We start from the raw sequence: 27,815 nt of genomic DNA on the forward strand, positions 1-27,815 counted from the left end.
CATAGAACAGTTAGGGTTGTCCCCCTGCAGGACAGCAAAGCGGTTCTGGGTGGGGACAACAGATTGAGGAGGAAGCCCCTTGCTTTTGATTTGTCCTTTTCCTCCTTTTTTCGTTGGACTTTGTTTGTTCTGTTAACTATTTCCCAGCTTCCCGAGTTAATGGCCTCCTTCTTTCTTCCATAAAATACAGGGAAGCTCGAGGCCCCTGCACAGTTTGGGCCTGGAGCAAGCATTCCTGCTTCCTCTCAGCTTCCCTGACATCTCGCAGCCTATTAACAGCATCCCGCAGCTCAGCCCCTGCTGCAGGAGCACCTCCACCAGGGAGCACAGAGTGCAGCCCTGCCCATTGTGCACCCTCCCCTCACCAGACCAGTGCAGGCCCTCTCTACACCCCGAGCTCTGCACCGCAGCCTCCCCCTCTCATCGGCTCTGTCTGGGTGCCTACGCTGGCCACCGCCGGGGCAACCAGAGCAGAGCTCCCAGACCGGGCCCTGCTCATAGAACGACTGCCCACCATCCCGCTCACCTGCCCGCGCAAACTCCCTCAACCTTCCCTGGTCGCTTGCCGCTCCCTGAGGCAGGTTTTTGCCCAGTCAGGGCTGGTGCCGCCGCTCCTGGCTCCGCCCCGTGTGAGTCAGCTGCTCGCTCTCGTCAGCTGAGCTGCCGGCTCCTGGGCAGGTCCTGTCGAGGACTTGAGGCTCCCTCGGTGGCTTCTTGTAGCTCTGAGTTGAGGCTCCTGGACGCTGATCTCCCCCCCCCCCCCCGCTCTGGTGTGGAAGGCGTTCTCTCTCGAGCTACTCACCTCAGCAGTTCAATGAAAAAGAGATAATTTATTTGTTTCAAATATGCTGCTTGATAATCTCCTTGTGTGTCCATTTATTATAGCAATGAATAATTCTCTTTGTTCACCTTTTTCACACTATCAGTTTATTTATCACATCCCCTCTCAGTTAGGTTCTCCACCTTGAGGAGTTGTAATCAATGAAAACCCTCTACCTCTGATCACCTTTGAGTACCTTTCTTTGTGCCATTTTTGTGGGTAACAGATTTTAATTGAGAGAAAATTACTTGCACCTTTTATACAAAGTAGGGGTTTATACAATCATGTACTGTCTTTAATTTTGATTTTCTAAATAATTCCTACATTTTTGAAAGAACTAGCCATGAGCATGCAGAGAGTAAAGTAGGAAAAAGGGCACCTAATTCATAGCTGTTTGGCAAGTGCTCTTATTTGTCAATTGCTTGGCCTCCTCTGATGATAGAACCTCAACATGACCTGGTAATGTGAGCTCTCAGCCCAGAAAGCTGACCATTTCTTGAGCTGCATCCAAAGGAGTGTGTTCAGCAGGTCGAAGGAGGAGATTTTTCCCCTCTGCTCTCATCCATCCTCATCCAGGTCTGGCAACAAGAGGGACATGGGCCTGCTCGAGTGAGTCCAGAGAAGAGCCATGAAGATGACTGGGAAGCTAGAGCATCTCTCCTGTGAAGACAGGCTGAGAGAGTTGTTCAGCCTGGAGAAGAGAAGGCTCAGGTGAGACCTTACAACATCGTTTCATTGCCTATAGGAAATCTGGAGAGCGCCTGTAGTGACAAAACAAGGGGGAATGGCTTTAAACTGACAGAGGGGAGACTTAGATTAGATATTAGGAAAAGATTCCTTACTATGAGGGTGGTGAGGCCCTGGCACAGGTTGCCCAGAGAAACTCTGGCTGCCCCATCACCGGCAGTGTTCAAAGCCAGGTTGGACGGGGCTTGGAGAAACATAGTCTACTGAAAGGTGTCCCTGCCCATGGCAGGGGAGTTGGAACTAGATAATGTTTAATGTCCCTTCCGATCCAAGCCATTCTATGATTCTATTATTCTATATAATTCCAGAAATAGTTTTGGAGCTGTGTAAGATGGAAGTTCAGTGGTGGGAATTGCACTTTGTCTTAATAAGAACACAGCTGGTATATACAAACCTGCCACACCCTGACAAATATCCCATTAAGTAATCAATCAAAATGTGTTCAGTGTATATGGAAAGAGGCATGCTGAAGCAAGTCCTCATCCTACCTTTGAAGTGACATTTCTTATATAAGTAGCTGGTTGTAAGGTAGAGAAAAATTTCCGAGAACATTTTGCTGTATGATAAAACACTTCTCACATCACTGAGACAGCCTTTAGCACAGCAGCATGAAGCATGTACTGCTCCAAGTCTTATTAGAATTCCAGTGAACAAGCTTCCTCAATTATGATTTGATTTTAATTAGTTTAGATATTAACAGAATAGGCCCCAGCAGTCTTTAAATGTCACTGAGTTTCCCAGAAGGCCAAGGGTGTCTAAGCCATCTTTCTTGCTTTGTCCAAAGGGCCTCCGGGAAACCAAGAAAAAAACCAAGAAACATCAAAGACTCCAGTATACTGTGGTCACCCACACTAATCAGCATTGGGTCTGTTAAGCGTCTTTTTGACTTACATTACCAAACGTTTTAAAGGAAACACTTTTTAATAATTTCCTGAAATTATCCACTGAGGGCATATGTAACATTTAGCACGTTATTATATACACCACAGTGAGGTTCATCAATCAATCAAACAGAGTGCAATGTGCATGCTTTATGCTACTTCACAGAAAAGCCTGTTGTTGTTGAGAAGTTTTCAAAACACATTGGTACAAGTCTACTGGGGTGGTAATTAATTAGGAAGAAGGTGACCAGTGCCATTGTGCACTGGGAAAATATTACCAGGTTGACTCCAAGGGTGGAACAGCCTTTTTGTTAGCTGAAGCAGTTAGCAGTTGATTTGCTTTTATAAAGCTCGAAGATTGAAGGGTCCTTGAGGAATCTGAAGGCCTTGACTGTTGTTCAAGTCAGTCCTTTAAGAAGAAGAAAAAGAAAAAAATGTAGAGCAAAAAATTTAGAATATAACTCTGTGAAGGGAATTTAATAGACAAAACACTATGTCAACTATTATTTTTGTCATTATACAATTAAAATTGTTTGCTAGACTTTAAAATGGCCCCAGTAGATTATGAATCTAAGGTTCAAGAAATAATAAGTGAGACTCAGCTCCAAACTCAGCTCTCTGAAGCTACACTGAGGGTCAGAATTCTCATTACTGAAGTAGATTTTGACTCATATTGGTTGTCTAAACAAAGGAAATTTTTTCCTTTGAGTTTTATTAAAATATTGAAGATTTCTCCTCAGAGCTGCCAGGTGCAACACAGGAAATGCCTAATCCTGCACGTTTCTGGAGGCACATCTAAAACATCTAAGACACTGTACAGCATTGAAAATGGCTGTACTAAAGGAATTGAATTGACATCATAATATCCAGCCTCTTCTCCACTACATAATTTTGGAGATACTGTCTATGGTGTTGAGGACTCAATTTCCCCAAGCACTTAATTTTTAGAATAGCCACTCACCCTACATATTGGTTAAGAGGTTGCAAGTCAGTGGACTAACAGCCTGTCAAATCAAGATTACTGAGACATACTAAATTCTGTGGACAATAGCATGCTAAGGAGTTAAGACATTAATATAATCTCTGGCCATCAAAATGATCAAATAGAAGTATGAACTCATTTGACATGAGTTAAAGAGAAAGCTCTAAGTGCCAGCTCCTTACTGGAATTGTTAGCAGGTGCAAAGGTATAAGATCACATATATAGGTGCTTGTGAAGTATCTCCCATGTTGTGATGAGGGGAACTACATAACTACCATGAGGAAAAGGAAAAAAAATAGCAAATTCTCTGGGGTGGCAAAGCTGTTCCCATCTAGATTCCCTCATTTCCTTGGCCCTGAAGGCAAGGTTGTCAATGTTCACAGTAACTTGCACTTGAATCTGGACCTCCGTGGGGCTCTATATGGAGCACCTGATGGCTCCAAGGCATAGTTATCTTTTGTGTGAATTTTTATTTTTTCAGTCAAAAGTACTGACTACCAGGATGGTGTTTTCTGAGCATGAAACTGAGAAGTGTTTCGTGTGTGCAACAGAAAGGCATGCAGCAACCTTTGAGGTTCTAAAGCTTACTGTGATGTATTGAAGTAACATATAAGGATGCAAGTCAAACCTGAAGTGTTCTCGTCCAATGCCCCACATACCCCATAAGGTATGGGATGCTATGTGCTGTTCCCAAGCCATGCTTAGGCTCTGTCTCAACAATTTCTTATTGGTACAGACCACAGCTATGACAGAGAACATGCCAGCAGGAGGGATGATGAGCAGTTGGATATGTGGGATCACTGACCTGTTTTATTTAGCATCAGTGGTAACTATGAAAAGCTACCTATTGGTTTCAAAGAGAAGTATGCATTGAGGCATTGCTAGTTTGCCAGCTAGCAAACACCTAGCGGTTTTTAACTGGGGCAGGAGAGGAATGACTTTCTGAGACTGCAACACTCTCATTTAGGAGGTAGAAAGCAGAGAAAGGTATCATAGGCCAGTCTTGACATGTGGAATTACCTTACTGCCAATTAACACAAACTTTTGATTACTTCAGAAAAACTTAAAGAAACATCTTTCCTCCTTACTCAGACCGAGCTTCAGTCAGCACTCTTACCCCCGCTCCCAAATTTCATAGCTCCCTTTATTTTGATGTGTTACACTTAGCCTGTCCATTAACAGCACAGTTGTGGAAGGCAGATATCCTCTGGTGATATGCTGGGTGGTGCAGGAGGCTGATGTTATGCTTGTACTGGAGTTTAGCTCTTTGATTCTTATTCATTTTCCTCTGCTCCAGCACTGATCCTATTGCCTGTGTGTGCAATAAAACAGATCTGTGTGCTGTTCTTTCTTCTCTGAAGTTTCTTGGACCTTACTCCAAGCCTGGTTATAAGGATCCATGGCGCACACAGTTTAGCTGAGACTGCATGTGTGTATGCATGTCTATCAGTTTCTCCCTAAAGACTTTTTAACATATTTGTCATTGCCAATGTAATTTGTGAGATTGACAACTCTTTTCAATTGCATCAAATTCCCAGAAATATGACTGTCTAGCTAGGTAAAGAAGAAAAACCGTTTTTAGTGATTCTGTTGAGAGACAGCCGCAGTGATAAATCCACACATGATTATTAAAGAATCAGCAGAGAAGGGGCACTATGTACCTCAGCAGGGGAGAAATCTCAGTGCTCGCAGTTTATTAGAGATCAGGAAGTCCAAACTTATAAGTTCAAACCACAAGAAACTAAGCTTCATTATTTCTACTGTTCTTGAAATTAGTAGTTGGTGAATAACTTCTGTGGAGAAACTTCTTCATAGTCACATTCTGTAGCAGAGTTGTTCTGAGTCAAATGAGAAGGTAATTATTTTCCTTTTCATTCTGTTTCTTCTTGCATTTTAGATTAAAGATTTTTTTTTCTATTTTATAGAGAAATACCTTTGGTTTAACTGCTACACTACCTCAAAACAGATGGATTAATTATAGAATACCTATAGTTATGATATAAATAATATATATAGACTGAGTTTATATGCATACACTTACCTCAATAGTGTAAATTTTGGCTGGATCTTATAGCATTAACCTTACAGCTGGGTAGCATCTCAGACTGTGAAGTACTTTCTCTTGATTTGCAAGTAGAAAGTTATGCAAGGAAAAAATTAACCTGCACCATTCAGGAACTGTGGTTCTTTATACTGAATCCTCTGGCCTATTTCCTTGTACTGGCTCAGGGCTTCCTCTTTGTATATAGGCTAGATTCTTGCTTGAGGCACGGCACAGCTGATCAAGGACTGTGCAGAAGCTGTATATCCTTTTGATTAGCCCAGGCAGGTGTTGCAAGAGATTTGCCTTTGCCTTCCAGTACTTCCTTTATTTTGTTCTCATTTGTGTGTGTTCATGAAGCAACACACTTTGGAACTTTTGTTTTGGGAGAATGCTGCCATCCATCCAGCACCCACACATATTTGTTATAAAACAACTTGAAAATATGAAGGTAAAGCATCTTCAGTTCTTCACCAGTTTTCCCCAAGTTAGCTCAGGGAAAAGACAACCCAAGGTCTGAACAGAGCAGGTAGTAGTTGCAAAGGCTGTTTGGATCTGCCTTTTCCTGTGGTTAAGCTGATGCCTGTGTCAAGACAAACTGTCTTCAGATGACACCGTTTAGCTGGCCAGATACCACCAAAATTATGTAATTATCTGTGTTCTGACTTCTAGTCAAGCATATGTGCTACTGAAGCTACAGGACTGGTGTGTCATAAGCAACATGAAATCCATCTCCAAGTCTTTCTTCTCTTGCTTCAGTCACTCTCAGCTTTTGCCTAAGAAGTGAAGATATTTGATAGAGGAAAAACGAGTGAGATATGTAACATTAAAGAGCCTATCATTGAGAGTGTTTTATATTTAATTACAGCTTTGATTCCTGTTTGAGAATAGCTATAAGGCATCTATTGTTTGCAGTCACCTCTGTCTCATTAACAGCAGGAAAACTTTCTCTTTTCCTTTTCTTCTTTTCTTTCACTGTCAGTGTTTGCTACTGGGAAATAATCAGTCAATGAAGTCTGAAAGTTTGGTATATAGAAGATGTTTATTTTCATTCAGATATATCTTCAACCAGAATTTACTTTCCAAAGGCATAATTTCTTATCAAGAAATTAACTAAAATTTTCTATTCTTCTGAAGAGAAGCTAGCACTCTTCCAACCAGTTTAACAACCAGAAAACTCCCCCCCCCCCCCATATGACAGATACTTTATCTATTAAACAGACAACACATCAATTATGCATACCAGGTTTACTTATGTCAACTATTTTGTTGCACAGGAAGATATACGCAGTGGTGGAAGGATCACAGAAAGTATGAGAGTTAGGAAAATGAATTCATTTACTGGAAAGGGTTAAAAGACAATGAGACATTAATTCAATAATAATTGTGATGCCTACAAGTATGATAAAAAAAGATACAAACAGATTAAGGCTTAACATGTTTGTGAGAGAGATATACATTTAAGAGGACAGTGATGCACAACCACAGAAATATGTGATGCAGATATATATATCTGTATATATATATATGGTTATATATATGTATAACCACAGATAATGAAGCATCTGGAAATGCCCCTGTGAATATTTTCTGTATAAAACAAGTAATTTATTTTCATTTTAAGAAACTGATATAGTCAACTATGAGTATACATCATTGTAATTATAAACACATAATTAGAAACTATAACAAGTTAAGCGTTAAGAACCCACATCTGCTCCCCAAGTTATTGTTTGCTGCTAGGATTCTCCCCTTCTGTGTATTACTAAACAAAAAAGGCCAGGGCCTGTTCTCTGTCCTTGAGACCAGCTGGGAGGAGACAGCTTGCATCCATATGCTTAAATATTCTTCCTTCTGAAAACAGTGGCTGCATCCCACCTGCCCCTTGGAAATGGCTCCTGTATTGTGTTAATCCCTGAACAGTGTTCAGACACTGTCTGCATGGGTGCTATCTAACAAGGACCAAAACCATGGCTGGGAGCATTTAGACAAGTCAGGGTAATCACAGGACTGTACCCAGGACCCTTTCCTTGTTCCTCCTGCTGGGAGGGACTGCTAGATAAATAGGACTTGGAAAGTAAGAACTGGATTGGAGGATCAGTTCAGAAAGAGCTGTTCATATGTGCAGGGAATGGAGGAAGCCACTGTATAAACATGAATCTTAGCTAAGCAACATGCAGAAAAGGGAGAGAAGATACGGCCACCAGGGATCCCAGAGTGAACACTAGAGCCCTGAAATGCATTCTAGCCCTCAAACATCTTCAAATTTTTATAAATGGGATATGTAATTTTCTCTTGTCCCCTTTCTCAAGCCAATGCATAGAGAAATATATATCGTACATTCTATATCATACATCAAGGCAGGAAAATTAGAGATGAATCATGACATCAACACTTATTCTAGACTAGTGAAGAAAATATGTCCTCTCAAGTGGTTTCTGCCACATCAGATGGTTGGTAGATGCACCCTCCAGCCTGTTCCTCTTTTGTGAGCCAAAAAAACAGTGAACTGAAAAATGTCATTCTATTTGTCCTCACCTTCCTTTTCCTATATTGACATTCTTATATTCTCAGCCCCATCTTTCAACATGCTGTACTATGAATAGGCATATTAAGAGTCAAATAGTGCATCTATATAAGTTATAAAGATTTCTGCTCATCCCAAGGAGCGGGCATGGGAACCTCATAGTAGTTTTGCTTCTTTTCTTGTACAAAAGCAGAACTGACTGACATATTTTGACTGACTTACACCTTTATCAGAACTCAGTCATAATGTGTCGCTGTGTTTTCTTAAGGGAGGTTTAGCTATCCCTTCTGTTTGGATGTCTATTAAGAGTGTCCTTCCTGGGTCTGTCTTTGTGGAAATTGCATCTGTGGGTTACTTTGCCCTATTTTGCAGCTACAAGAGAAGCAATCCCAGTTACCCATAAATAAAAGGAAAAACAAGAAATGTTAAACTGCTGTTCACTGTGCCTCAGCTAGACCTTTCCTTGCAAAGGGGAAATGGGAATACTTATTTTTCCAGTGTTACACTGTCAGGAGGAATACTCAGGCAGAACACAATGCTATGCTGCTTATAAAAGGCTTTATTCACAGATGAGGGTTGTGGGTTTTTTCTTTTCTTCTTTTCTTCTTTTTTCCTTTTAAAAAAATGTATTTAAGGTCTTATATGCCCTGCTATGGTGCAGCAAAGCCCCACAAAGAATTACAGCCGTAATCATCTGAAGCACTCAAAGTATCCAGATAGTATATGCTAAGTAAGGCAGGATAAATCCAGCAGGGCTCAGTTAACAAAGGACTCAGTGGATTAGGTTCGATACTTGCTTCACAGGGCTTGGAAAGTGAACAAACACCTGGCACTTTCTTTGGAAACTCAAAACAGAAATAAAAATGAATAGAAAAAGTAACCTGCTCTCTAAATGTCTCCTTCTCCATACCACACTTTTCCTTCCATTTTTTTAATGAAAACTCCCTTAAAACAATTCTTATTTGTATTGCTGCACCCCACACAGCCACTTACTTTTTCTGCTTTTGGGATGGAATAGGTGGAAGGTGATACAATGCAGAATCTATAACGGCAATAAAGTGCATGGAAGACAGTCCTCCAGCTCCTCAGCCATACAAGCAACTTCACTTCTTATTTGCCTCACCTTTGGTGGTACAAATAAAAGTGAGGAAAACACGACTTCCAACCTCTGTTCTATTAAGTTTGAACTCAGAAATTGACAGCTTTCCAGTTGTATGTGATAAATGCTGGCAAATGCTACAATAACAAATATTAAGCTGATAAGGCTGTGGGGAATGAAGAAGGCACAGTTTATGGGTGTCTCTTAGAAAAACCTTTAGAAGGACAGAGGCAGGAAGGCTCTATTTACATTTGTCAATATGTCATTTGGGGTTTTTTTTGTCTTTTTTGTTAATTTATATTACATTTCTTAGGTGGGAGTTAGGAAATATTATTTTAAAATCTGACAAGGGACATCAAAACATTTCTAATGATGCTTTTACTCTGGGGATGGCTGGGCAGTGAAGCTGGCCACACAAAAATGAAGGGCTTCTTGCTGTGTTGATAGAATGTCTTTCTGACTGAATATTTCTTTTCTTAAGTGGCAAACCTGAACTGGGAAGCAAGAAAAAGAAGGTAACAGGGTGCTCAGCTGTAGCTCAAGGGCCTAGTGATGCATAAATCCAGAGGCTTTGGCACATCCTTTTTCCTCTCCTGGATGACACTTCTCCAACACAAGTTTCATATTACTCAACAAACCTGGAAACAAAATACTGTTTTCTATGAAAGTTTTAAGCCATTTTGAGCATTTCAACATATTCTCCCATTTATTCCAATGAAAATAATCAACATTTACTCCATCACAAGAATCATTAAGTATGTGAGAACAAGTAAGTAAACCCAAAGAAGCAGGATTTCGAAAGAAAATAGGCTGCTTTTCCCTAGGAGCATACATGAAAAACAAGTATATCTCCATTACTCTTTGAGGCAGTTCACTGTGGGCTTGAGAACACACATTCCCAGAGCTTCAAATACTCTTTCACTGATAAGGGTCTCCAAGCTCACAGATCTGCTTAAAGTGCTGCTACTAAAGATCTGGAAGATTAAACCAATTCTGAAGTTGAAGACTGCCTATTACAAAACCCTCTCAAAGGATATAGGAGATATTTGAAACAAAATTTTTGTTAATGGGAAGAGCAGAGAAACTTAAATGAATAAAGCCAGCCAGTAATTCCACCTTTAATTCAACTACCACTTTTAAATCTCCTCTGATTACAGATAATTCCAGCCTTTTAAACATCAAAGTCTTTCTGGGTGCTTGATTGGTTTTTAAATTCTGATTTTATACTCTACTAAACTATACACCATGAAAAAAAATAAGGAATAAATCAGCATGTGCCACACTAAAGAATACTATTTCAGTTAACAGCTGGGGATGAGATTTCCTTAGACTTCTTCTTTTACAAAGATCTATCTAGTGATATCAATGACAGAAGACACAGTTTTAAATCGAGGACTTGCCACAGTAAAAAATTTTGAGGGAGGCATACTGTGAAGAGTACTTTGGGGTGCTTTCTATGACGCACTTTAAAGACATTTCCAAGATGGGGTGCTTACAATCCCCTGAAAATGAGGACCTGTAGAGATGTCACAACTTGAAACATCCAAAAGCTCTAGCTATGCTTGAAAATCTCAGCTATGACTGTAGCATCCTGTAATTCTGGTATGTGCATGATTTTGAGGGGCTTTTGGGGAAAAGGATTAGTTTTAATTCCAGAACTTTGCTATACCATTTTCATTACCTGCTGTACAATATTTTTAATATTTTCAAGCTTTTCCCTTTTTCTTTATAGCAAAAGTTTTAGGAAGTTTATATAAATTAATAAAATCCTAGGCTCTATGAAGCCAATCGTGCTTTGAACATGCTTTTATTGATCTTTCAGGTAAATCTACTGTGAATGTTATGAGCCAAACCCAGATCATCAACTTCAAACAGAATTGGCGGTACCTGTAGAGAGTTTTTCCTACCAGACAAGCTTTCGCTAAAGCCAGGAGAGCAGAGGTGAGAATAAAAGACTTGCTTAATTAACATTTCAGATGTATTGCAGGTTGAGTGATTTAAGGTAGCTTAAACTATCCCTGTTGTATTGTGGAAGATGTCATTCTTACAGGATATAGATCTCAGTCGTACACTAATAATTAGGTATGTTAAAATGGAGAGAACAATTTAACTTACCTGTGCTGCTGCTGCTTTATTTTTTTTTTCTTTGCCTCTTTGGGAAACTACAGCTTCTTTTTCTCAGTTTCCCAAAGCAAGAATAGTTGGAAAGTTGTAGAAGGTTTTTGTAATTTTCTAGGAGTATTTTTCATTATTGTGAGAGAGAGGGAAAGAAAGACTCCTGACTGCTGTTTTGTGAAAAATGTTCCCTGAAGTCTTCATCCGTAACCCACTGAAGTCAATTGCTTCTGAAGGCTTTCAGACCAAACCTTAGAAGGACAAACTGGAAAATTAAGTTCTTGAGTGGTTCTTTTTTTCTTGTTTTTTCCTTTCCACCCCCTGTGATTTTGTTTCTAAATGGTGAAAAAAATTCAAAGGGACAGATTCAGAAACACTGTCCCACTGTGAGGGTGGCAGCTCTTGAATATGACTACTGAAAGCTGATTATTAAATGTAGAGCTGAGACATCTGTAAGTGCTCTCTTCTATTCAGTTACAGAGTATTAAGGAAAGGACTTTTAGTGTGTTAATCTGAAAAGTAAATCAACCTTAGTATGTATTTTACGAACATGTATTAGTAACAGAGTCCACTGTATCTCAGAATTCTCTCTGTAAAAATAGACTTCATGGAGAGGTTGGGGTTTTTTTGCAATACTGGGCTCAAAACTCCAGAAAATGGAAGGCTTAGCTAGAATGTGGACAGCTGACAGAGATTTGTGGGGTATCACTATATTACTAGGATTCTTGAAGGTTCACCTGAATGCTCAGCAAATTTTCCAAATCCAATTAACCAAAGGGACCATTTCCTATGTAATAAAAATGACAAGTGTGATAACAACTCTTTTACAGCTTGAACTATCACTTAAACTAAGGATGAGTGAGCCAGCTTGGCTATAAAGAAAAATAAATGGCCATGCTTGCCATTTACGCTATACTCACTTCATCCCATGCTGGAAACATAGTTGAACAATTTCTATTATTGTTCAATTATTGCAGTGTAGCAATTGGTACCTAAAAATAATTTATGTTCACAGTGACAGAGTGATATGAAATATCTATAGTGTAAATGAGACTTAAAATAGTCTGAAATAAATACAGATCTGAAGAGTTGATTTTTTTTTTTAATGATTAGAGCTGCACCTGGTTATAAAAAGTCTAACTTATCTCACTGTGGTATGTATGTCTGTGCGTATGCATACAGAAGTGTACTCATTATCGTACAATACCAGCAAAGTTCATTAAAGAACAGATTTCCATTATAGTGGAGGAGGAGAGAGTTGTGGTTCAAATTGAAAGTTCAGCCTGAACATTCATAAAAGGTGGGAAGGGAAGGAATGGCAGATAAGCACAAGATTGTCTGCAAACTAAGGGTAGTCACACTGTTTATCTGGTTTCATTTTAGGTTCAATAGGGTGAACTGGAAAACATTGAATAAGCAGAAATAAGCTAGTGTGGAAGATGTTATAAGCACCCAGCAAAGGAAAAAGAGAATTAAAAGGGTCATTGCCTTCCACCTGTGTGTGAAGCTAGAAGAGAGAGGTTCTATCACTCCAGAGAGAAAAACAGACACGAAAGTAAAGGAAAACTCATTATGTTTAGAAATAACAGTGCGGCTCCTAAAGCTCATACATTATCTTCTTTGCCTTCCGTAAGAGCAAGGTAGGTAATATCTTCTATACCAAACTTACTGAGATTCCAAGGAACTATTTCAGAGCAAGAGATCTAATACAAAGCAAGAAAAAAAATTGTCCTTGTGTATCTCAGGAAATTGTTAAAATAAAGGAGGAGGGAACCTAGAAGAAAAAGCTGCCTCTTCAGTTCAAGGTAACAACCAACCAGGAATCCTGAAACATCTCTCACTGTATGACAGAAACCTTGACAGCAAAAGTGCAGTTTCTCTACAGATTCTGAGAGATAAGTTAAATGACAGGAAATGCCTGGTTTTGTGAAGTCTGACACTCTTGATTCTGAATGTTGGTAATTATGACAATGAACAGAAATGAAAAGATGTTCCTGCAGCAAACTCAACTGTGAACTGCCAGCTGTGTACCAGTAATGAGAAAGATGTATTTTAACACTGGGAATGTATGCATGTGATGTGGGTAAGAGCAAAGATCCAACCTTTTTAGTGTTATTTCCAATGGTGGTTTTCCTCTGTGAAAATGTGGAGGAGCCACTGAACGAGGGACTCATCTTGGATTCACCTGTACATTAAAGCACAGAAATTTCGCTGGGGATTGAGGGGAGTATAGCCCAGATTACATCCAGAAAATGTCATAGGTAAAAGCTGACATGGTTTATCAAATTGAGATTTCATAAAGATGGACTTATACAGTATCCTGTTTTAGAGAACAGTTGCTGTAATCACACTCGCAATGGAAATATGATTGGTAACACAGATTTGGAGGATGACACTGGTTTTAACTTGATCAAGGAAGCATCAGTCACACAGAAATTAAAATACTAAGTTAAAAAATGTTAATAAAAAAAAAAAGAGAAAAGTAAAAAAAAAAAGAAAAGAGAAAAGAAAATAAAACAAAAAAAGGAAAAGAAAAGAGGAAAAAAAAAAAAGAAAAGAGAAAAGAAAATAAAAAGGAAAAAAGAGAAAAAGAAAGGAAAGGAAAGGAAAGGAAAGGAAAGGAAAGGAAAGGAAAGGAAAGGAAAGGAAAGGAAAGGAAAGGAAAGGAAAGGGGAAAGGAAAGGAAAGGGGAAAGGAAAGGAAAGGGGAAAGGAAAGGAAAGGAAAGGAAAGGAAAGGAAAGGAAAGGGGAAAGGAAAGGGGAAAGGAAAGGAAAGGGGAAGGAAAGGGGAAAGGAAAGGGGAAAGGAAAGGGGAAGGGAAAGGGGAAAGGAAAGGGGAAAGGAAAGGGGAAGGGAAAGGGGAAGGGAAAGGGGAAGGGAAAGGGGAAGGGAAAGGGGAAGGGAAAGGGGAAGGGAAAGGGGAAAGGAAAGGGGAAAGGAAAGGGGAAAGGAAAGGGGAAGGGAAAGGGGAAAGGAAAGGGGAAAGGAAAGGAAACCCTAACAATCTGGAGACAGGGCAACCAAATAAAACAAATGGGAAAATGTCCAACTTCCCACGCGAGAGCTGATTTTATTAGGTATCACAAGTATTCTGTATTACAGGCTGCTATAAACAACACTTTTTCCTGCAAGAGCCAAGGACCAAAAGACTGCAGGTTCAAAATGTTTCACTTGCAAAAATAACTATCAGGATCAGGGCCCAGTCTCATTACCTTTAGAAAAATATCTAGTTCTATGGAGACACTGAAAATGTAGCAAAAGAAAGGATCTCTTGATGCCACTTTTAACAGTAAATGACACTATTATACTTCAAGATAGACGTGATCCCCCAAATTAGCTTTATTTCAGAGATTAATTACTGAGAAGAGTGCTACAAACATGTTTTACTTCAAGCAGAAATTAAGGTGATAGAGTACTTATGGGACTGACGCAAGTTAAAAGGAAGTGTGTTGCAACACTGAAGTTAAAGCTTACTCTTGTAATTTCACATTCTTTGTGTTACAAAGAAAAAGAAAAAATAAAACCAACAAAAACCCTTCAGACCAATTTAGATTGTACTGTTCACATTGACCTGAGTTATGTTTAAACAACTGCATATGTGAAAAGCCCTCTCCAATCCAGACTAGCACAAAACATGGTATACTAGAAAAGGAGATTCAATCATTAGTCCACGCTGGAAGCAGCATGTCAACATCTCATGAGAAAAAGATGTAAAGCCCCAAATTCACAAATTCAGGAGACAACCTTTTGAAAAGCAACCATTTGGAACTGCCAACAAACTGAAGACAAAATGAGATTTGATAGAGGTGACAGAGCCTACAACATCAGATTAGCTCTTTATTTGTCACAGTGAGCAAAAGATATGGTGTTCAATCTGACATACTCACTCATGACCTTTATTCTGCCAAGGCAAATGAAAGGGAGGACAGTGAATGCAATTTTGCATCCTGGAACTGTTGCTCAGGAAGCATGTAAACAGTGATTTGAATAGAAAATGTAAAATCTGAGCACTGAGACTTCTTAAAGAGTTGTCAGTTCTCCACTTCACCATTTGACGTGTGTTGTATTTAGGCAGAGGTTCAGTCATCAGCTCACAGAGAGGCATACAGAAAACAAAAAGCCCACCACGTCCTGATGACATAGCAGCTGGGTGACATCAGGCAGTGCAGTCTTCATTTCTCTGTTCTCCTCACTCCTTCCCTCCTACTATCTCAAACTTCAGTGAAAAGTGTGTTATTGAAAATGATCCCATTGAGTCCATACAGGGCTGCCATAGAAAGAAGCGAGAGAGAATACTGGGGAGGTGGAAAAGCCCCATTTCAAAATGCCCTGTTATTTGCATAAGCCACAGTGCCTGATGCTGATCCACACAGTTGTTCAGTTTTAATTGTTCCATTTTTCTACAAAATGTGAATGTTTCTTTGGAACTATTACGCTGTAATCCACTAAAGATCAGCATTTGGGCAGTATGGGTAGGGGAAATGAACAGTTTAGGAAAACAGTGGCAGCCATACCTAAGACCAGTTTCACTACAGAAAAAGGTCCTAGCAATGATTGCTCTTTAATATAATTAGCCATTGACCAAGCACTGCAAGGCAATTTGTACATACAGAGAATACGACAATGGCAGGCAAAGGCAAAGACTAAAATAATTCTGGCTGTGCCTCTACTGCTTGATCACTCCTACTAGTTAAATGATATCACAGTTTCTGGTGTAGTTTTGGTTCCAGCTAGTACTCAGTAACTCATCTATTTTTGTAACTTAAAAAAAGGGCCCAGACACAGGTTTTTTCTGGCTCTCCCACATCCTCCCAGAAAATCCTGGCCACTGATCCAAAATCAATTCCTAACATTCAGAGGTATTTTTATCTGTATTTTGTCTTTTAATTCAAATTTTAATTTTTTATTCTGGTCTAAGCTTTGCTATATTTAGTCCTTTACTGTGTTATTACTGAGGTTTCATAGTGCCTGATTTTCCCTGGGCTTCAGGTCCCCTTTTTACTCACTTTCAAGCATTATACAGCTAATAAGATTCAGCTCAGTAGGGCCAGAAGTTAAAGAATTTCAAGATGCAGTGAGTTTTGCTCTATATATTTGCTGCCCACTTGACCATGACCTGGGATAACTATGACTGACTCAGGTGCCTTCTTCTCTCCTGTGTTGAGATGTGGATCCACAAGTATGTCCCTATATGAGGTGGCTCATCACCTCAAGTCTGTGTTCATCCCATGGCAAATACAGAAACAAATTCATATTGTTTCAGAAACAACCCTTTCCTTAGCTTCATGGTCAAATAATACCAATAGGAGAAAATGTAACAGAGAGATTAAGGGAGAAAACATTACAAGTAAAAGGAGAAGCAATTCCAGGATGCAGAATATTTCTGCTCAGTTCACTCATTTTTTATATCTCAAAATACTTATGATCTGCAGGCATTCTCTTATTCAGATTTTTATCCATAGCATTTATCACTTGAGTAATTTCTTTTCTGTTATTTGTTTCCTTGTTTAAGTCTTCCTCTCAGTGAAGACAGACCAAGCCATTCTCAAGCCAGACAGTGCCCTTGGAGTAGTTTCTGAAGTATGCCTTTGTCTGTTACATAGGGACATATGTTTTTCCATTTGATTCCAAATGAATTAGACATATCTCAAGATTCTCACATCTTCACCAAAAACTTACAGTCCCAATATGCTTTGGGTTAGATGTTTCTTTTCTTTGTACTGTTAAGAAAAGAAAAGTGAAGCTTTTTGATATCAATCAGATGGAAATTCTGTCAACTTACTGAAAATATTTTGAACATATTTATTTATATATAGAAACTACAGGGATTTTCAGACATTTTATGGCCAGTCCCTCTTTGTTCCTATTTAAGATATGGAAACCAGATTATTTAAATTTCTTTCAGTCTTCTATATTGTTGCCAGACTGGGAGATTGCTGATGCTTTTAGGATTTCCTTTGTAAGGTTATTCAGTTCTGCCCAGTTCCATTCTGTTACTCACCCTGATAAATATCTTACTCTGTGAATACAGTAGATGCAGGTTTTTTTTCACTGAACTATATGAGGTTTTTGACTGATGGGAGTATGGAAAAAGACTAGTCATTTTGCCTGCACTACAGTAAACTGTTCACTGTAGATCTAATTGAGCTAACAATGTCTGCTAGGACGCAAAGCGATAATATTATAATCCCAGCAGTAGAAGAGAAAGCACAGTCTGCAAAATCTACCCAGAATCCAGTATTTGGGTGGTTAACCTGTACAACTGATAGCAAAAGGCAAACTATTTTGGGAATACGGATTTGAATTTTAATCACACCATGATGTACATCTTTGGCAAACACTACCTTAGCTCCCTAAAGTCAATACTCGATTTAGGAATGTCATGGATTGAACCCCTGGATATGAAAATGCTTTAATTTTGATGGTTTTGGTCAAATTACAACCTCCCATATCAAAATCTGTTACCTGTCTAGGTACAAACCTAGGGCAACCTGGGCAAAAAGCTTCATCCTATTATTGTCTTGATTCATTATTTGACAGAGTAGAAGTTTTGAGATGCTGCCTGGTAGAATATGTACCAAAAAGGCCAATAACATTACTGATACTTGTCTTTTGATGCCATCAGTCCATTTGTATCCCTGCTGCCCTAAGATGCTGCCCATGCAGGTACTAAGAGAAACATTGTGGGATGTTCAATGCCCTCTTATCTCCTAGAATTTGCAGCTGGGATCCACTTCACCAAACAATGCACATTTATTGACAGGTAGTTTGACAGCTTTTTAAAACTGCTTGGCAGCTTGTTTTTAGCAACATGTTGTCATGTTCAGTATTATCACTTTTCTTTTAGATTTGTGTGATACTAAAAGGTCAAACCTCCAAGGCATCAATATGTGGTGCAAAGCAGGACTAGCCCTAGGACGCCCAGGAAAATACACCTTAGGGTTTCATCGATTTCTCTTCTAAAAAAATTATAGTTACTAACTTTTCAGCCCTGTCAAGGACAAGTATCTTAACAGCTGTTTCCCAAACAGTAGCTTTAAGTTGATTTTTTTTTTTCCCTTTACCTTAAGCTTGCAGGTGTCTAAGGCAACTAAGCTGAACAGCATTCACAAAACTCTTCAGAGATCTGTGAAATGCTATTCAGACTGCTTTCTAGGAAACAAGAGAGAGTAACGCGCCTTTCTTGGAATGTGATGTGATAGTCAAACTATCTACTCTTCAGGAATACAATTGATCGTAGTCAGTGGGGAGTATCAGAGTGCTTAAGTTCAGCACCTGCAGTAGGTTATAGATGCAGCTCTTCTCTGTTGTCAGTGAAGGACTCAGAGCCTCTCAGTAATCCAAATTGAGGCACCGTAAGAGACAGCAAAATATTTTGTGAGTGGAACTAGTTTTTATTCTTGCTAGTCTTACACTGGGGTCAAGAAATTTGATGTATAGAAAGGACTAAAACCTAGAGTCCATAGCTTCTTATTAATTCTTATGTAAATTAAATGTGCTAGTTTTGGAGAGACATTTGCAGACTTTTACAGGTTGTCCTTCAGGGAATAAAATATTAAAAATAATTTCTATCACATATGTCATCCAGAACTGGGCTCTTGGTAATGCCTGTAACATTAAACAAAACTGTCAGGATTGTGCAGTGAAGAGATTCTTATGCTGGAAGTAACAGAAAGAGGCTGAATTCTGCATGGACTTTCAGAAGTTGTAACCTCTAATAACCTAAGCAGTAAGCAGCCAAGACAGTACAAAATAAATTTGATTCAGTTTAAAATATAAATAAATAAATAAAGCTGCTCTCTACTCCTTGTTTCTGTGCCTGCTGTCCTTCAGTTACATCAGCAGCAATAACTGCTCCCGCTACATGCTGTGTCCAGAAGAGGAGAAACAACTGGAGGGTCCCAGCAGCAGCTGGCAAGTTACAGTGATTGAATTCCAGATGGATCTAAAAAAAACTAGTGATACCTCCTGGGAAACTTTGAAAAACATCTTACTTTGCAACGATCCTGTTCACATCACACTCATTTTAAATATTTCTTTTCTTTTGTTCTTGGCACAGAAGGAACAGATGAGCTCTTGAGAAATAATTCCATTTTGAGAGACAAGCCCCTGCTAATCAAGGCAGAAAGAAGAAATAGGACAGGGAGAATTGCCACTCTGTTCTGATTTCAGACATCAGATGTTCATTTGTGCTGTTTGCTTGTGCAGTTTCTGTAGCTAAATATTTCTTAAAGGATTTTATTAGAGCCACAGGATAAGATAGCTTTGAAAAATCCTCAGCTACAATCAACTTTATCTAGTCCCCTCATCACAGCAGGCCAGATTAGATCTGGTAGCTTGGGTCCTTGGCCAGTGATATTTGAATATCTCTAAGGATGGAGATTCCAGTCTTTCTGGGCCCTTGTTCCAATGTTTGACCTCTTGCATTGTAGAAAAATATTCCTAACTCCTAGCTTCAGTTTCTCTTGTTGCAGCTCATGTCATTGCCTCTCACCCTATCAACTACGCATGCCCAAAAAGTCTAGTTTATCTTCTCTGTGCCCTTTGGAGGCAACAAGATTTCCCCTTAATCCCCTCTTCTTATGTTTGAACAAACCTTGTTGTCCTTGTATATCATGTAGTCTAAGCCCCTAACAATCCTCATGGATCTCTCTTGCACTTGCTCCAGTATATCAATGCCTGTCTTGTCATGAGGAGCACAGAGCTGGATACTGTTTCCTTGTGAACCCACATCTGAAGTATTTTCAGTTTTCTCAGTCTGCTCCCTTCACTTGAGCTGCGATAGCCCCCCCATGCAGGTCACTGAAAGAACATCCTCAGTGGACTCACTCAACTAGTAAGGACCACCTGTTACATGAGGGAGAACAAGCCAGGAGTTAAGGGTGACCACGGCACAGACAGTATCCCCACTGATAGAGTGTAATTCTGAATGTGTCAGGTAGTGCTCTGTGTTGGAAATGGGATCAGTGAACAGCCCCACACTCAGCGAGGGAAGGAACCACATCTGTAGTCTCTCTAGGTAGTCCAGTCAGGAAGCATATGTGACAAGTCAAGAGACAAAGCTGAAGAGAAGACTACAATATAGGCCCAAAGTCATTCCAGGAGGTAGGGTCAGAGGCAAGACTAGAGACCAGCATACCTACCACTTTGTTCAAACAGGGACTGAACCACAGGTCTGAGTTCAAATGGGGTTATTAGGGTGTGGGTTCCAGGTGAGGATGGTCTGGGCCATTAAGACCTATCATAAAATCACAGAATCATGTAATACCATGTTGGATGGGATCTCAAGGGTCATTGGTTACAACCTTTCTAGGCAAAACATGACCCAGCCTAGATGTCCCATTACCTTGTCCAGCTGAATCTTAAAAGTGACCAACACTGTGGAGTTCTCCACTTCTCTGGGGAGATTATTCCCATGTTTGTTTGTTCCCATTGTGAAAAATTTTCCTCTAGTGTCCAATCAGAATTTCATGGGTACCAGAAGTAGCTTGTACCCGACATGCCTCATCTTTTCCTTGTGACTCCTTGTCAAAAGAGAGTCTCCATCTTCTTCGTAGCCACCCTTTAAATACTGGAACATGGTAATAAGTACCCACATTACCCTGATATAGAGGTCTTTCTGAAAAGAAGCCCTGCAAACAATGTATTGCTTGTTTCTCCTTTTTATTTTCTTAACCTTTGAAAAGCAAAGTTCCTATCTGTCTGGAAACAAACCTGGCCCTGTAGGTGTAAGCACAGTCTTTACTCAGTGTCCCGCTAACTGAAATGCAGCAATGATCTCAAAGGATCTTGGAGAAGGCTGGGAAGGATAGTTCATACCCTATTCACGTACATTCTCAGGCTTCTCTTTCACAGCCAGACTCGTCTCCTACTAAACCGACGAAATGCTCCTGACATGTTCAAAGTGCTTTCATTAAGAAAAATAACAATTCTATGTCATGCCTCAGTTGCCTGAAGGGCTCAAGGAGTAGTTTTTTCCTAAGTACACCATTAACCAGATATATTTGGGTTTGCTGGTATCTTTTTCTCAGCCTTCCTCAGAGAAATCACTGATGATGTTGCTCAGTACTCAAAGGTGGCACAGACAATTCATGTTCTTTCACCGTCAAAGCACTCACTGGATTCAGGAAAGAATTTTCCACTTAGGTTGGGCAGGTAAAGATCTGTATTTTGTGGGTGTGGTAGGTTGTCTTTCACTGGTAAGGTGCAATTAGGGTACAATTTATCTTCAAATGTAAAGTGGGAAAAGCACATACTATTGATTTCCATGCTTTGCAACCTTAGGTTTTGGCCATACCTTGGCTTCTCCTTTTCTCTGCCAATGACATAACTGACAACCCTGAAATTTAAACGCTTTGCCTAATTCAAATCCGGGGCATGATATTGGTAACACTGAGTGCCCAATGATAGACAGAAGGTCAAAATTTAGTAAGATCCCTTGTGGTTTTACACTCTATGCAATGAAAGCCATTAACTCATTTTGCAATATTGAAAGATGATGGCCTCTGGCATATTAATCCTTCAAATAACTCTGACATATAACCCCTTTGGCTATAAAGCCTTATACTTTTCCTCCAATACCATAGAATTGGAAAATGCACTTAGTCTGAAAGTTTCTAGATTAACTATGAAGGAAAAAAAAAACCTACCTGTAGGACTGTTCTTGGTGTAATATGAAATAATCCTGCCAAGCTTGAATGAAATTTGTTAAAGTTTTATTTTTAATTAATTTTATTTGAGAAAGCTTATGAGATACAATTATAGAATGTCTGAGGGCTTATCAATGCGAAGCCAGTCAGCTAATTAAAATCTGCTGAGGAGGTGATCAGCTTTTTAGAGGGCCCTCCATAGTACCCATGCTGGTTTTATCTCAGAAATTAATTTGCTAGCCACAGAAATGGATAGAGAAGACAACATTTAATAATTAGTTAAATGGGTGAGGTGTCATGACTGTCATCACCCACTGAAAAGCAGGCCTTTTTAAATCATATGCAGATAAACACTGTAAAACAATAGTTAATAACTATGGTAATAACTATCTTCCTTTAAGACATATACTTGACAGTTTTGTGGTAGGAGCATTAACACTAGGTTTCCTGTCAATTAGAAAAGTTTATTGTTCATCTACTTTGGATAACATAGAATATCTCTGTGCTTAAACTGACTCTCCCTTTTAGAAAAATAAAATAAAAATTTAAAACCTTTATCCAGGTTTCCTGAGATAGAATATCTGTCAAAATCTTTGCTGCAAAGGTTAATTCCTCTCACCAAGTATATCAGTCTTTTGCTCAGCCTGAATTTGTCCAGCTTAAATTGTACTTTGTATGGCTTGCATGAAGACTGATTTTGTGAGGATTCAGCAAGACTGTTGCATGACAGACAATCGTGCCCAGCACTTGTCAAGGCCTGTCATAATTATGTCATGTTATACCATAATACAATAGTATTTCTGTCTTCTTATATCATTTTTGAAATTATTAACTGCAGCTATGACTGAACTATTCTATTTTATTTTTTGTAAACATGTGTCTCCTGTTTGAGCTGTAAAGAAACAATCTGACACTTTGACATCTAAAATATGAACAGAAAGCATGTATTCACCACATTAATTGGAGAAAAAGTTGATCTCAGTATTCAGAGAAATGAAACTAGATATTAAAAGCAACAGCTTCTCTATTAACTGTTGATATAGTTTGTGATTTCCAGAGAAGTAAACAGTATACTGAAGTTATAGTACTTTTGAGAAGATGGATTCACATTTTTTATGACTCTTTTTTTGGAAAGGTTTTATGTTGTGTTTGTATTTGGGGAGTCAGAGTGAAAGAAAAGTATTTATTTTGAGTCAGAGAAAGAGCTGCTAAGCTCTGATGAAATATGCATTACAGTATATACTTTATATTCACTCATTTTTTTTTTGCTATTGTTGCTGTCAGGTTTTCCTGGAGCAAGGACACATCTAACAGAACCACAAAACAATAGACTGTTTCAGCAGTCAGAGTGCAGATGCCTTTGAAGAAAAGTCTGTAGGTAAGGTCTAGGTAATTTCACAAGATCACCTTTCTTTCCCTCTGTAATATCAAGTGTGAAGGTGTACAGATCACTACTGGTAGCATGCTAGTGCCTCATGACCTAGCCTAGTGTCTGCTGCAGGTGTGGGAAAGGAGAGAATAAAGAATTGACGATTTTTGGATTCCACATCTGAGGGTCCATGTGAACAAGAAAGCCACCTGTAAGTTTTTCTCCAAGCTCTGTTTTGAGAAGAATATGAAGGACTAACAAACATTTCTAATGCACATTCACTCTTTGGCTGGTAAAGTCCCATCAACATCTGTTGCAATATGAGCCTTGGAGTTTGACTACTCTGTAACTGCTATGGGAGTGTAGCGGCCACAGGAATAGCTCAACTGAGTGTAAAAGCTGGTGGACTGTGGCCACCTCTGGAGAGTTTGCATAAAGAAAGGAGACTAAGATGGTCCAGAGCCAGCTTCATGTTGCAGCCTCTGGCAGAAATCTTTTGGGGGCAGCAAAACAGAGGTGAGGTATGGATTTGCTGACACTTCTTCCTTGCCTAAACAGGCAAGTGCCAGCATCTTAGAAAGCATGAGCTGCACAGACAGGGAGCTTTGCTCCTCCTCTGCACAGAAATCATGTAGTTCTTTCTGCTTCTGCTGTGGAGAACATTTCTGTGTAGAGTCAGTGGTTGCTGGTACAGAAGACAAAAAACTCTGAGAAACAATTGTCACCACTTTTGTATCACAGTGGCAGGATTAGGATTCCAGCTCAGGAGGGCTCTTGTCTCCTTCATTATCCCAGCAATGTTTTTTGGGCTCATCCTTAGGGTTCCAAAATTCAGTTTACACTTCACTGGCAGGGGACTCTGAATTTATTCTGGAATGGGTCTTAGGACTGTGAGAGCTTCCTGGCACAATGAAAGCCACTTAGGCTACTTGGTGCTCCTAAAATATGTATTTTAAATAGGCTTCTCAGAACTAGATGTAGACTGCAGCTGCTCAGTCAAAATCATTTTGTTGACGTTATGTTCACCACCTAGAGGCACCCTATAGATCCCATCAAATTTGCAAATCCTCTCTTTATATAACTGACCCATAGTGAAAGAAAGCTGGATGCTGCCTCTGCTAACATTGTATCCTCCATCCTTGGTGCACTGGCCTTGGTTTTAGTTTTTAGTTAGGTGTCCCAAGACATTCCTTTTTCATCACAGTTTGATCAAAGAACTGGCTTAATTTGACTGCAATGCAAATGATTTGACCATTGAGAATGAAAAACTTGATTTACCTGGGAAGGCTGCCCACCTATTCCTGTCAATGAAAATTTAATTTGAAGACTTGGTTATGCAGCCTTCTGTAACACACTGGCATAGAGCAACAAACTCCTTGGGTGCTTGGAACAGTTGGTGTACATGTCTGCTCCGCCATGAAATACAGTGGCTTTTTTTTCCTGACAAGAAAAAGAACAATTTAGAAATTCTTCCATACATATGTTGACAAAGTTTGCTAACTCTGATGATAATTTAGAACACCAGTTTCATAACGACTCAGCTTCATAACTTGAAATAAATCTGCTTTGGAATTAAAGCAATGCAAATATCCTTTTTCTTGGATGTAGAATGTTACTGTGGCTGCATATACATGGAATCCATCATAATCAGATGTACTAGCAGATTTGATGCTAATGTCTGTCAAACTGGTAATGATTCCTTTGCTATTTTTAAACTTCTGTCATACCTTGCTTTTCAAATTCAGTTCTTTTCTTGACCTAGAGGATCAGAAGATGAAATGAGATGCAGGCAGCAACTACAGAATACCTGGCAGCCTTTCAGCTTTTGCTTGATTCAGGAAACAATCTTAAGCTAGGAAAATATTCCCTTTCTTTTGAACCTCACTGCCTTTTTAATATGGGGACTGACTCAAAGAAAACCTTAAGGAAATTTATTTTTCTGTTTGGGTTCTGGACCACAAATGGCCACTTTAAGACTTAGTTTCAGAGATAATTTAAATGGGGACAAGTGCTGTTCCCCTGCGTCTTTGGAAGTCTCCTTGACATGCTAAGTAATTATTCAGTACTCCAAGTGATGCACTGCTTACTCTCTCACCACATTTGCTGAAGAACAACTTAAAGACCATAGTAATATTTAAATCTTATATCAGAAAATTTAACATATAAGTCTATTATTTATAACCCCAGAATTAAATGTTGGATCTCCCTGTGAAACAGAAAATTTATCCCACAGAGTGAAGCAAAGTTCCAATTTCTTGCCCTCCAATGACTCTAATGCATTTGAAATGCGTGACACGTCTGATGCAGAAAATCTTTCATTTGCCAGAGGACTGAATCTTGCTTTTAGAGCAAACTTTACTTTTCATGATTGAGAAGACTTTATTGCGCATGGCTGAATGAAAAGAAAAACAAGGTTACCAGAGGGCTGAAGGTCTAGCCTGAGTCCTGTGGAAATGGATCCATGAGCAAAAGGCGTGTATGGAGGTCACAGGTATGTGATAGATTGATTTAATAGTTACATCTTTCATTAAAAAGGCAACACTTCTTAATTAACATATATCTGGCTTTCTAAAAGTCTCGGATGATGAAACTGTGTGTTTTATTCAGTCTTACAGACAGCAAAGCTTGACTGCATATGTCTTTCTTTTTCAGTGCCTTTGTGTCTTTTTCTCCATGTTTTTAGTTCAAACAGGAAACCCTAATTTCCCTGAGCTTAAGAATTTATGCTCAAATATGTCAAACTTGTTTAATCTTGTCAAGGCATTCAATGAAACAATGTTTCTTGTGTGATTATTTGTCACACAATAGGTAATAATATCTAATTCTAACACTGATTAATCCACTCTTTCCTCTTTTCTACTTTGGGGTTGGTTTTTTTCCTTTGGCTAAAGTTTTAGTGTCTTCTAATATACCTCTCAGTGTGTTTCTTTTACAGGGAAAAATTGAAATATTTTAACCACAATTTCTGTGACAAAATAAATGTTAGTTTTTAAATTAAAAATTTTAAAAATTGTCTTCTTTTGGCAGAAGAGGATGAGAGCAGGCATGACAAGGGGCTCTTACTAGAGGCAAAGGTATTAAAGGTATTTAAATGCTTCATTGCTTTAAAACGATTAAACAAGGTGGTTTTTTTTCTTATACTCTGGAAAACAAGGATACCTATACCAACTCGTGGGGATCTGTCCACCTACCTGACCTAAAACTATCTCAGCCATTTCTGTTAGACCATGTTTTAGAAAGGCATCCAAGTCTGCATAATGATATGCGGACAGATGGTGTTAGGATGGGGCAGAGGCCTCAGTGCATGACACCTTGAGGAGTTTCTCCTGAATTTATTGTGGCTTCTCTGTTATGCAGGCAACAAAGCCTGAAAGGCTACTCCTCACGATCTAGGGAAGGCAAGTGAGGCCCTTTCCAATTAATTATGATCTTTGCTGAAACTTTTTTAGGAGCACTGAATGAGTTTGTAACTTAAAAAAAAAAAAAAAGTACAAAAAACAAAGGTGGGGGGAGAACAGAAAGGGAAGAAAAAAAAAGAAAACCTGCTGCCAAATTGTGATTTAAACTAAGATTGGCATCAGCAGACATTTCCACATCAGCCTTTAGCACATCTGGTCCAGACCAAACAAATAGAAGATTTATTCTGTCAGTGAGATCATTTAGCATTCCTTTTTATGCTTCAGAAAGAGCCTGTACCTGTCAGTCACCAAAGCACTAGGCTTTTGGTGGCTGGGCTCTGTTGCTCTTTTTGACTAGCCTTGATCTGAGACTTCTAAGAAGGCTTGTGTTCACCCTCTCCACCTGGGAGACCGGTACCCATGCCAAGTTCATTTCCATAGTCTTATAAAAATCTCCTGGAGGATTTCAAACATCTGCTCATAAGTAAAGAAACATTGTCTTGAGATATAACAATAATATAAAGGGCAACTGAACCTTCCTTGCAAATAAAACTGAGCTAATAAATTATTTTGTTTCAACAGTTATATACATTTCAAGCAAAAAAAAAAAAAAGAGCTAAACAGGCACACACACATTAAAAATCAGGTATGAAGGGTTTTCTTCTAATACCTTCAGATATGTTCTTTTTTTTTTTTTTTTTTTTGTTTGGCACTAATTATTGAAAGGAAGAGCAGAGGCAAGCTGCTCAGGTGCCGGCACGATCCACAGCAGAGGCTTTAGCAGGGTGTACAGCAGGATGCCAAAGAGGGGGAACCTCAGGGGCAGCTGAAAGAGTTGCTGGGAGCCTCCAGGACATGCGACAGCGGCTGATGGGACCTGGGCATTGCCAAGCCCTCCTGCTCCTATGAAAAATTCCCTTAGGAAGTAATAGTGACCAGGGCATGGCAGAAGGGCATGAAGAAAGGGGGCTGAAGCACTGCCAGCTTGACCAGAGAGCAGTGACATCTGCCCTGCAGAAAGCCATGACCTCTTTAAAATCTGCACCCACCGCAACTGACATGTCTGCCCAGACAGAGCTCCAGTGGGAACATGCTGCCACCCCAGCACTCGGCTGCAGGGTGAGCCCTGCTCCTACCAATATTGGATGGCAGCAGTGAGCTCACCTGTGGGGTGCTCCCAGGTATTG

This window comes from Pezoporus occidentalis, unplaced genomic scaffold, assembly GCF_034315485.1.
Source record: "Pezoporus occidentalis ecotype Australia unplaced genomic scaffold, CSIRO_AGI_Poc_V1 ctg57, whole genome shotgun sequence".
NCBI lineage: Eukaryota > Metazoa > Chordata > Aves > Psittaciformes > Psittacidae > Pezoporus > Pezoporus occidentalis.